Below are 9,102 nucleotides of genomic sequence, written 5' to 3' on the forward strand. Positions count from 1 at the left end.
AACGATGTTCTTGATATGGAACATATGAAAGCTGAAATGGTGCATCGGATGTTGATTTATCGAAAGGATAAGCCACAGGACAAACGGATGATTGGTCATATAATCAATCCAGATTATGTATGTCCTCCTAATGAGCGCTGGATCCATGATGATTCGGATTCCGAGCGTGAAGGGGGAGAAGGTGGGAACAATGATGGTGGAGATGATGATGGTAACAACGGTGATGGTGATGATGGAGCTGGTGAGCGAGCTTTGAAAGAACAACAAGATGCAGTTGATGCTGCTCTAGCTGCCACCATGAAAGCTCAGCAAGAAAGAAAACGAAAGGGTAAAGCTGTAGCTACTGGTGAGCCACCAAAGAAGCCCCGTGTGTCTTCTGGGGCTGGTGTAATTATTGGAACACCACCACCTCGTCAATCAACTACTCAAAGCTCGGCGGTGCCGCTGACTACTAGCCTCCGATGCTTACCTTGACCATGACGATGGTGTCACATGAGAGGCTCGGTTTAATTCCTCAAATGGCGTTGACCGAGATACCGAGGCCTCCTGCTGTGTTGTCTACAGTTTCTTCCACCACTTCAATGAGACCTTCTCCTCTGCCAACAACTACTCTTCCTCCACCTCCGCCTAGTGATGTCTCATTCATGAGAATCACTCGGCCTCAAGGACCTGTTCAACCTGTTCATCCATCTGTATACAACTTGCCACCAGGTCGACAAACGAAAATGCTGCTTAATCTGCTACATTTATATGAAAATCAAATGGCAGCTGACCGACAAACTCAAGAACGACTCATAGAGAATCAACGAAAGATGATGAGTTATATTTCTTTCTGTCAAAAGGAGACCAAGGCGTTACGTACGATTGTTGAGTCTCAGGGGGTGAAATTAAAGGAACAAGATGAGTTGATTTTACAATTGACTTGTAAAGATGATGCCCTCAAGAAACTCAAAAATGACGATGATGACCCTGACGAGTCTGATGCAGGAGGTGAGCCTAAACAATCGCATGGTTCATCCTCTGGTGCTGGTGTTAGTGGCGCTGATGATTCAAACAAGCAGATAATTTCATTTCAAGATCCAACAGCTGCCAAGCCAATAGAAATGATTGAGGCTAACACGGTGATATTTATTGATGAATTGGGGATGGTTAGAAGTGTGGTGAACAGAGATGAGATACAGATCGGTGAGTTTGTGATTAGATCTTTGATAAGGGAGCAGATCTCGATTCTACTTGGGCTAAATGACGATCAGCTGACTGCATTAGAGACTGAGCCCGATGTTGAAGTGATCAATGAGGATGAAATGGATGTTGATCCGTTAATTATGGATACAGATTTTATTTATGAGAACGAGGAGATTGAGATGGAGGATGTGATAGCTGATGAGTACCCGGACTTGTATCAACACGTAAATGTTGATCAAGGTGCTCCGGTATTTCATGAAGACGTAATTAAGGAGACTGAGAATGAACTGGAGAAGATTGTGCAACGGACTGTTCCTTCACTCAAAGAAGTGACTGATGATGACATTGAAAGATGGTTCAAACGTCAGAAAGTGGGTAAGATCATCAGTGCTTTTTGGTATGTAGATAAAGAAAGAAAAGATACCGCTGCTGCTTGGATTAAGGAAAATCAGATGACTACCTTCAAGACTGTTTCTAAGGTACATGGTGATATTGTCTCCTGGCTCTATGATTCAGACCTTAAGGTATGTATTGTGAAATGGGAAAAAGGTGTCCAGTATTACGAGAGGATAATGGATGTGTTAACACTACCGCGTTGGGATGTACGCACCCTCGTGAGACGTCCATTTATCAATCGTGGGGGTAACCGAACTACTGAGTGGTTTCATCAACACTTACTGTTCGAGGTCAATCATGGCTTCAAATTCTTCAAGCCCCAGGTCCCAAGACGTAAACGTACTGATGAGATTGATCCAAGGACCGGCTGGAAGAAACTTGTTTTGAAAGTGAAGCAACCAAAGACAATGAAAAGGGTTCCTGTGAAGACAATGTCTCAAGATATTTATCTGTCTTTCAACCGTTGGTACTATGACATTCGTACTGGCGAGGCCGTTATTGTTCGTGGTCGAGGACTACAAACTGAGCTCATCAAATTATCGATCCAATGTGGTTGGTTAATTTATCAGAGACGGACAATGACTTGCTACACAGAAAACATATTTTATTTGAACGCCAAGAAGATTACGACCTGGCTATGCAATTCCAACGAGTTGTTCGTGTATGCCATGAACATGAGATTCATAGTTGCAGAGATTGGCAGACAAAGCGTTTCAAATAAGTTAAAGACAAAGAGCTCAAGACGAGGGGGTGTCTGTTAGTGCACGGTTTTGCGTCTAGGGTCTTTGTAATTATCATTAATGTTTATTTGATATTTTAATGTAATATTTAATGTTTATATTTATCTAATTCGTTAAAGTTATGTCTAGTTCGCTAGGAATGTTAGCGAACTAAGACTAGTTCGTTAAGGTTAAGTCTAGTTCGCTAGGGATGTTAGCGAACTAAGACATTATAATGTATTCCCTCCTGATTCGTTAGGGGATGTTAACGAATCAGGGGAGGTTCGTTAAGTTAACTTATTTAACGAAGGGGATGCTGGTTCGCTAGGGGATGTTAGCGAACCAGGTCGCCTTCTATATATAGTGAACCACTGTTCACTTGTAAAATGAGGAAGTGGAGAGAGAAATTAATAAAGTATTAACGTATTTGCAGATCTCTCTCACTCAAAGCTTAAATTAACATTATAATTACATACATACATACTGATAATATATACTACATACTAATAGCAATCGAACTAAGGTATTTGAGAGTTAGATCGGGATAATTAATATTAACATATAGATATTGATTAGAACGTGATAAAAAGGGATCAAACACAATCCAAGAAACAGACTTTTGTGTCAATCTCAACTGCAGAAGATGAGTATACTGATGCATCGGCCTGCTCTGCACAAGTCCTCTAGATTCAGAATCAGATGCTGAATTATGGTCTGAATTTCTTAAACACCCCTATTTGCATTGATAACACTGCTACATCTTTTATTGTTAAGAATCATGTACGGCATCCCAAGACTAAGCACATTGAAATCAGACATCATTTTATAGGGGATTATAGTGAAAAAGGATTAATGGAGGTGAAAAGAGTTGATACAAGTGATAATTTGGCTGACTTATTCACAAAACAACTTGACAGAACCACGTTCAACTTTCTTCTGAAAGCCCTGGGAATGATCAACTCAAATGAAGTCTGATTCATGATGTGTGCTTGTTGTTCAAACCGACTATCTTTTCAAAGTCTAAATTAATGTTGTGTGCCTCTATGTGCTAATTGACTTTTTTGATAGAGGATCTAAGTAATTGGTATGTATGAATGTGCTTATGATTGTTGTTCACTTTTGTGTGCTTAATTGATTAACTGATAATCCTAGGTATTTTTGATGCATAGGATAATGATTAGTGAACGTATATGATGTCTAGATAAGTACCTGATTTGATCTATTTAAAATGTGTGCTTGTCTGATATCTTGATTATGTGTTTCATCTGATGTTATATTGTTAGAATTTGTTAGATTATGCATTCTGTAAAATTTGTCTGTTTTAATGATATCATTGATGATTTTGATTTGAATATGTTACATTTGTGGTTGTATGAAAATGTGCTTTTGTGTAAAAAGATATGCTCATATGAAAACTCTTTAGAAATCCTTTGGACAATACAATTATGATAAAACAGAGAAAGTTGTTTAATGGTGCAGAGATATGATAATACTATTCAGTTCAAAGATTTATAGAATCTTTAAAAGGGGATTTCAATGAAAGGACTCAAAAAGGTTACTCTTACTTAAAATTATGTCATTTGCTTAAGTTGGAAAGACATATACTTGTATATGTTTGGTATTGTCATCTGTTTTCAGATTGAAAGGATAGTCATTGACCTAAAGACTGAAAGCATTCGAGGCAATTGTAATTTGTTTTTATTCTTTCACTTAAAATTATGTCAATAGCTCTAATTTATTCTAATTTGAAAGGACATGCATTCTCATATATGTTTGGTCCTGTTAACCACTTGTGGACAAACAGGTTAACCATTTACCTGACAATAAAGAGTAATTGGGGTGATGGAATTTTTAAACTGGGAAATGATAGTACATTGACAATTTAGCTAATCATATGGATTTAATCGGCTAAAAAGACACTTAGTACCGTCAATGACATGTATGGTTTCTTTCCCATGATGTGTAAAATCTATGGTGATATAAATATAAAGAAATTGCTAAACTTAATGTGGAGTTACATTGTTGTCTATGCATGTTCCAAGATAAGTCTTTCCAAATGATAGGAATAAAAGTGATTATCCAGTCATACGCGAGCCCGTTGGTATTTGGTCACCAAAAATGAAATATTTTATTTGAGAATGACAAAGAACAAATGTGAACTAGATTATTTCAAATATTTACTCAACCAAAAGTTGATAAATGTTCACAGATTTTTATAAAGAAAAATGCAAACTTGAGGGTTAATTATATAACTACAGGGGTGGAGGCAATCATATAAGTCCTTTAAACATTCCGAATGAAAGACATGTATGTCCAACTATAGTGGCTAATAAGTCCAACGTTCAACCTCACATATGTTTGTAAAGCTTGAAAAGAAATATCTAAATCTTTAAACTGTTTTGTCATTAAAATTTTTGACCATATATCCAGGGGTCGGAGTCAATTCAGGGTGATCTGGAGAAAGCCAAATAAGCCTTGAGAATAGATATGGAGCATCAGAAAACAATATCTGTTATCCATTTAGTATTATGCATCTTAAATGAACCTTAATCATATCACCAAAGAAATGAAATTCATGCTAAGTCTAGACCTACTGTTAACCGGTCTAAACTGTCATAATAATGTTGAGAATGAAGTGTTGAGAAGCTACTTAGTCAATATGATCCCATGATTGATATCTTTTACATAAAAGGAAAGAAACTGTTTTGAAAGGAATGATAACTGAAATTTGATCTCTAAATGCACCACTTTCTCTTAAACAATGATTTCTAATGATAAATATGGTTGTTATTCAGTTTAAGTCAAAAAGTGTTTGAATATGTATTTTCGGGTAAGGTTTGATGTTTTATAACCTTTCGGAGCACACTTAGATATTTTTGTCTAAGTATATGAATTTCGGGCATGCTTTGTTGTTTTACATTATTTCGGGTAGACTTGACTGTTTTAATTGAAGTTTAACCCTTTCGAGCATACTTGGAATTTGAATATATTATTTTAATCAAGCTTTAACATGTTCAAGTTATTCTAGCACACTTAACTGTTTCGTAGGATATTTGAATGGTTTCTAGCAAGCTTTGCACTCTTAGATGCTGAATATGAAATTTCTATCAAGCTTTTATATAGTTTGTACTGTCTAGCACACTTTCATGTTTTAATGGAAAGTACAACTATTTCTAGCAAGCTATTTTATATGTTACTATTCACTATCAAGCTTTGATGAAATCTAAACTTTCTAGCAACTTAACTGTTTTATAGGTTGTTTAAGTCATACTAGCATGCTTTGTGATTGAATACGTTACTTCTAGCAAGCTTTAATGTTTTTGGACTTTACAGCACACGTAGGTGTTTGTTTTACTGTTTGAACTCATTCTTGCAAGCTATGTGTTATTTGTGAATACGATTCTTTGAAATTACAAGTGTTTTTTCGGGCAAACTTAGTGTCCGGGCACACTTTATGTTCCGAGCATACTTTGAAAATTTTCAAGTGTTCTCTTAACAAACTTGGTAATTTAAGAAAACTTTTCTTTTCGAGTACACTTTGTGTTTAGAATCCTTCTCTAGCACACTTTGTATTCTTGAAGTATTTCAACCATACTTCGCTTCAAAGTATACTTGACTGAATATTTGTGAAACTATTTGACATTTTTGGGTAAGGTTTTTGATAGGTTTAGTTGTTCGAGCAAGGTTTGTTATTAGAAGTATGCCTAAGGTATTTATTTAGGTATCTTAACTAATTCCTAGCAAGGTTGCTTATTTGATATTTTTTACTTGATTATTAGTCTTGAGATTCATTTCTCGAGCAACCTTGTAATTCGAGTAAGCTTCCTTCATCGTATTTACTTAGCTTAATTTCTAAAATCACTTATAATAACCTGGAACGAGCAATCTTTGACAAAGTGGAAGGTTCCTAGCAAGCTTTCAATAATTACTTTTCCGAGCAAGGTTTGGTAAATGAACTTTATTGAGCAAGATTTTAATGTGAATATATTTAAATGGATAATGGTACTATTTGACAGCTATTTACACACTATATAACAAAATGGATTTAAAACCCACTTTCAAAAGGTATATAAGAGGGAGTTAGAGAAAATTTTGCCACTTTTCTCTCTCACCTTCCACTCTCTTGCTCTCGTTTCAGAAACTCAACGGCCTTATTGCAATCATCTAAACTTCCTAACCCTAATTTGTCAACCCACTCAATCCTACTCGGTAAGAAACAATTAGGTGTTTTACGACAACGATTAATTGATAATGAGCATTTAATATTCATTTGTACTAACTCTCTGTTTGTTGTGTAGGTTATAAATTTGTCGAAGCTCAGGTTCTTAAAGAAATTTCTTCTTATCTTCTTCAAATTATAACCTAATGCTGCTTAAAGCTATGAACTTTGTGACTAACTTTTGCTTTGAATGTCTTTATTTGTTTGAACAGATATGGCGGGTGATGAATCGGCATACCCGTTTGAGCACATGCACAACATTTGTGCTTTGTTTAGAGTTAATGCAGACAATGAGGAGGTGGCTAATATGATAAGGTGGCTTTAAAGATCGAATATTCGCTTTGCCTTAACAGAGTGCCCGGTGTTGTATATAAATCATTTACTAGATTTCTGGCGCTCAGCCACATTGTACGATGATGTAAATGGTAGTCGTATAGAAGCTACCATGGCAAGGCAGGAAATTCGTATAACTGAAAGATTAATCAGAACCTGCTTGCAATTGCACGATGACGATCACAATCCGATTCAATTTACAACCGATCATCTGCTGAAGATTTTTTTGCAAACTATGGGGTATCAAGGGGATGTAAAGGAAGTACAATTCCAGAAGGAAATGTTCCCAAACCTATATAGGTTCTTGATTCACCATATCTTTCGGGGGTTTTCCACGAGAAAGGGATCTTGGAATCTCATGAGTCAAGACTTGGCAATGCAACTGTTGCCATAGTTTATGATCTTTCATTCAATTTTTCAAAGTTGATTTTTGAAGGGATGGTCAGCATAACGAGGAAGCCGAATAAAGAAATATTCCTAGCATATCCCATATTTCTGAAAATCATTTTAAACCGTGAGAATCCACATACTTACAAACGGATTGCTAATCTTTCTAGCACAAGCAGTTTCAATCCAAGGTCTGACTTGATTTGTTACCATAGTTGGTTAACCATGATGCTGAAATCATGCCAGTCCCTGAGTTAACCTCAAAGGAGGAGGATGTTGAGGAAGGTGATGATGGTTCTGATGAGTCTAGTGATGATGATGAAGGAGATGATAATGAAGGGGGAGCTGGAGGAGATTTTGTTGATGTTGCCCATGTTCAGGGAGAGGATCAGCCCTTACCCACGCCACCACCAACACCTTTACCAACACCACCAATTACACCACCCTCACCACCACTATCAGACACATATATTCCATCCCCACCAACCTCACCACTAATCCAAAGCCCACCTGAAACATTAAACCAAACACCACCTCAAACCATTAACCTAACTACATCACAACCTCTAACCCAAACCCAACCCATTACCCAAGATCTAACCCAGACAACACATGAACAATATATTCCACAATCACTTCCAACTCACTTACAAACTTTCTCACCCACGTCAGCTCAATCACCAACACATTTCCAAACCTCAGACCAACCATTTCAACCCACATTCAGAATAATTCATTCCAGAACTCTTCCGGTACAAAACATCAACCTTTTACCCTCATCAAGCCAAAACATAATTGAAATCTGAAGCCCTCCTACTGACCCAATCCAAACTGATACAACTCAACCTTTATCTAACCCTTTCTCTGACTGACCACCTAATACCCCTCCCTATCATACTTATCTGTTTCAAAGAAATATGGATATAATCTGTGAAAACCGTGATTTGAAAGGCCAGAAGGCAAAGGTGTTGAAAGAAAATGAGGAGTTAAAGAACAGCTGGCCCAAGATATTCAAAGAATTCAAACCCTTGAGGCAGAAGTTGAGAAGACCTCAGCCACCCCAAAACAGGGGGAGAATGTTCTAGTGGCCGCTGTTGCTGATGAGATTGTGGATAAAGAGATGGTGAATGTGGAAGTAGAGGTTGAAGAAAATGGTTTGAAAAGTATCTTAAATGCTTATGGTGATAGTGAGGATGAGGATAGTGGAGGAAGAATGATCTTTGAATAAGATTATTAAGGTGATAACACGAGCTACCGATCCCATCCCTTCAATCACCGTTACTCGATCCGAACAGGTGTCTGGTGATGATGAATATAACTTTGATGTGAAAGATGAGGTGTTGAATACCGTATACGGAGACTTTGATGAAGATCTGTTGAGAAAAGAAAGAGAGATTGATGCAGAAATGGAAAATCAAACCACTGACAATGTGGTAACAACACAAGCAATAGCAACTGATGCTGCGGCTACTGATGTATTAACTGTAACGATTCCGACGAAACCCGGTATACCCTAACCGGTAGATAATAGTTACGTCATATTTAATGTCGGATACATGAATTACCATAGTAATTATACGAGAATACAGGGTTCACTGTATGCATTGTACATGAATATATAATTCATCGTATTGAATATGCGATCAATCGATCGATAGTTATTGAAACCCGAAGGAATCTAGGGTTCAATTATAGACGATATCTATAATATTTAGTGATGTTACGAAGCATTAATGCTTCGGGATAAGTAAAGTACGGCACAGAAAAAGAATTCCGATTTAATGTATGTCGGTACGTTAAACGAAACCTTTAATACCAAACCGAGCAAGAGACGATCGATCAAGCCGAAAAAGATGCGCAATA

The sequence above is a fragment of the Bidens hawaiensis genome, unplaced genomic scaffold (genome assembly GCF_021521415.1).
Source record: "Bidens hawaiensis isolate Kalapana, Puna unplaced genomic scaffold, B.hawaiensis_p1.1 tig00004477_1, whole genome shotgun sequence".
In the NCBI taxonomy this organism is placed as follows: Eukaryota; Viridiplantae; Streptophyta; class Magnoliopsida; order Asterales; family Asteraceae; genus Bidens; species Bidens hawaiensis.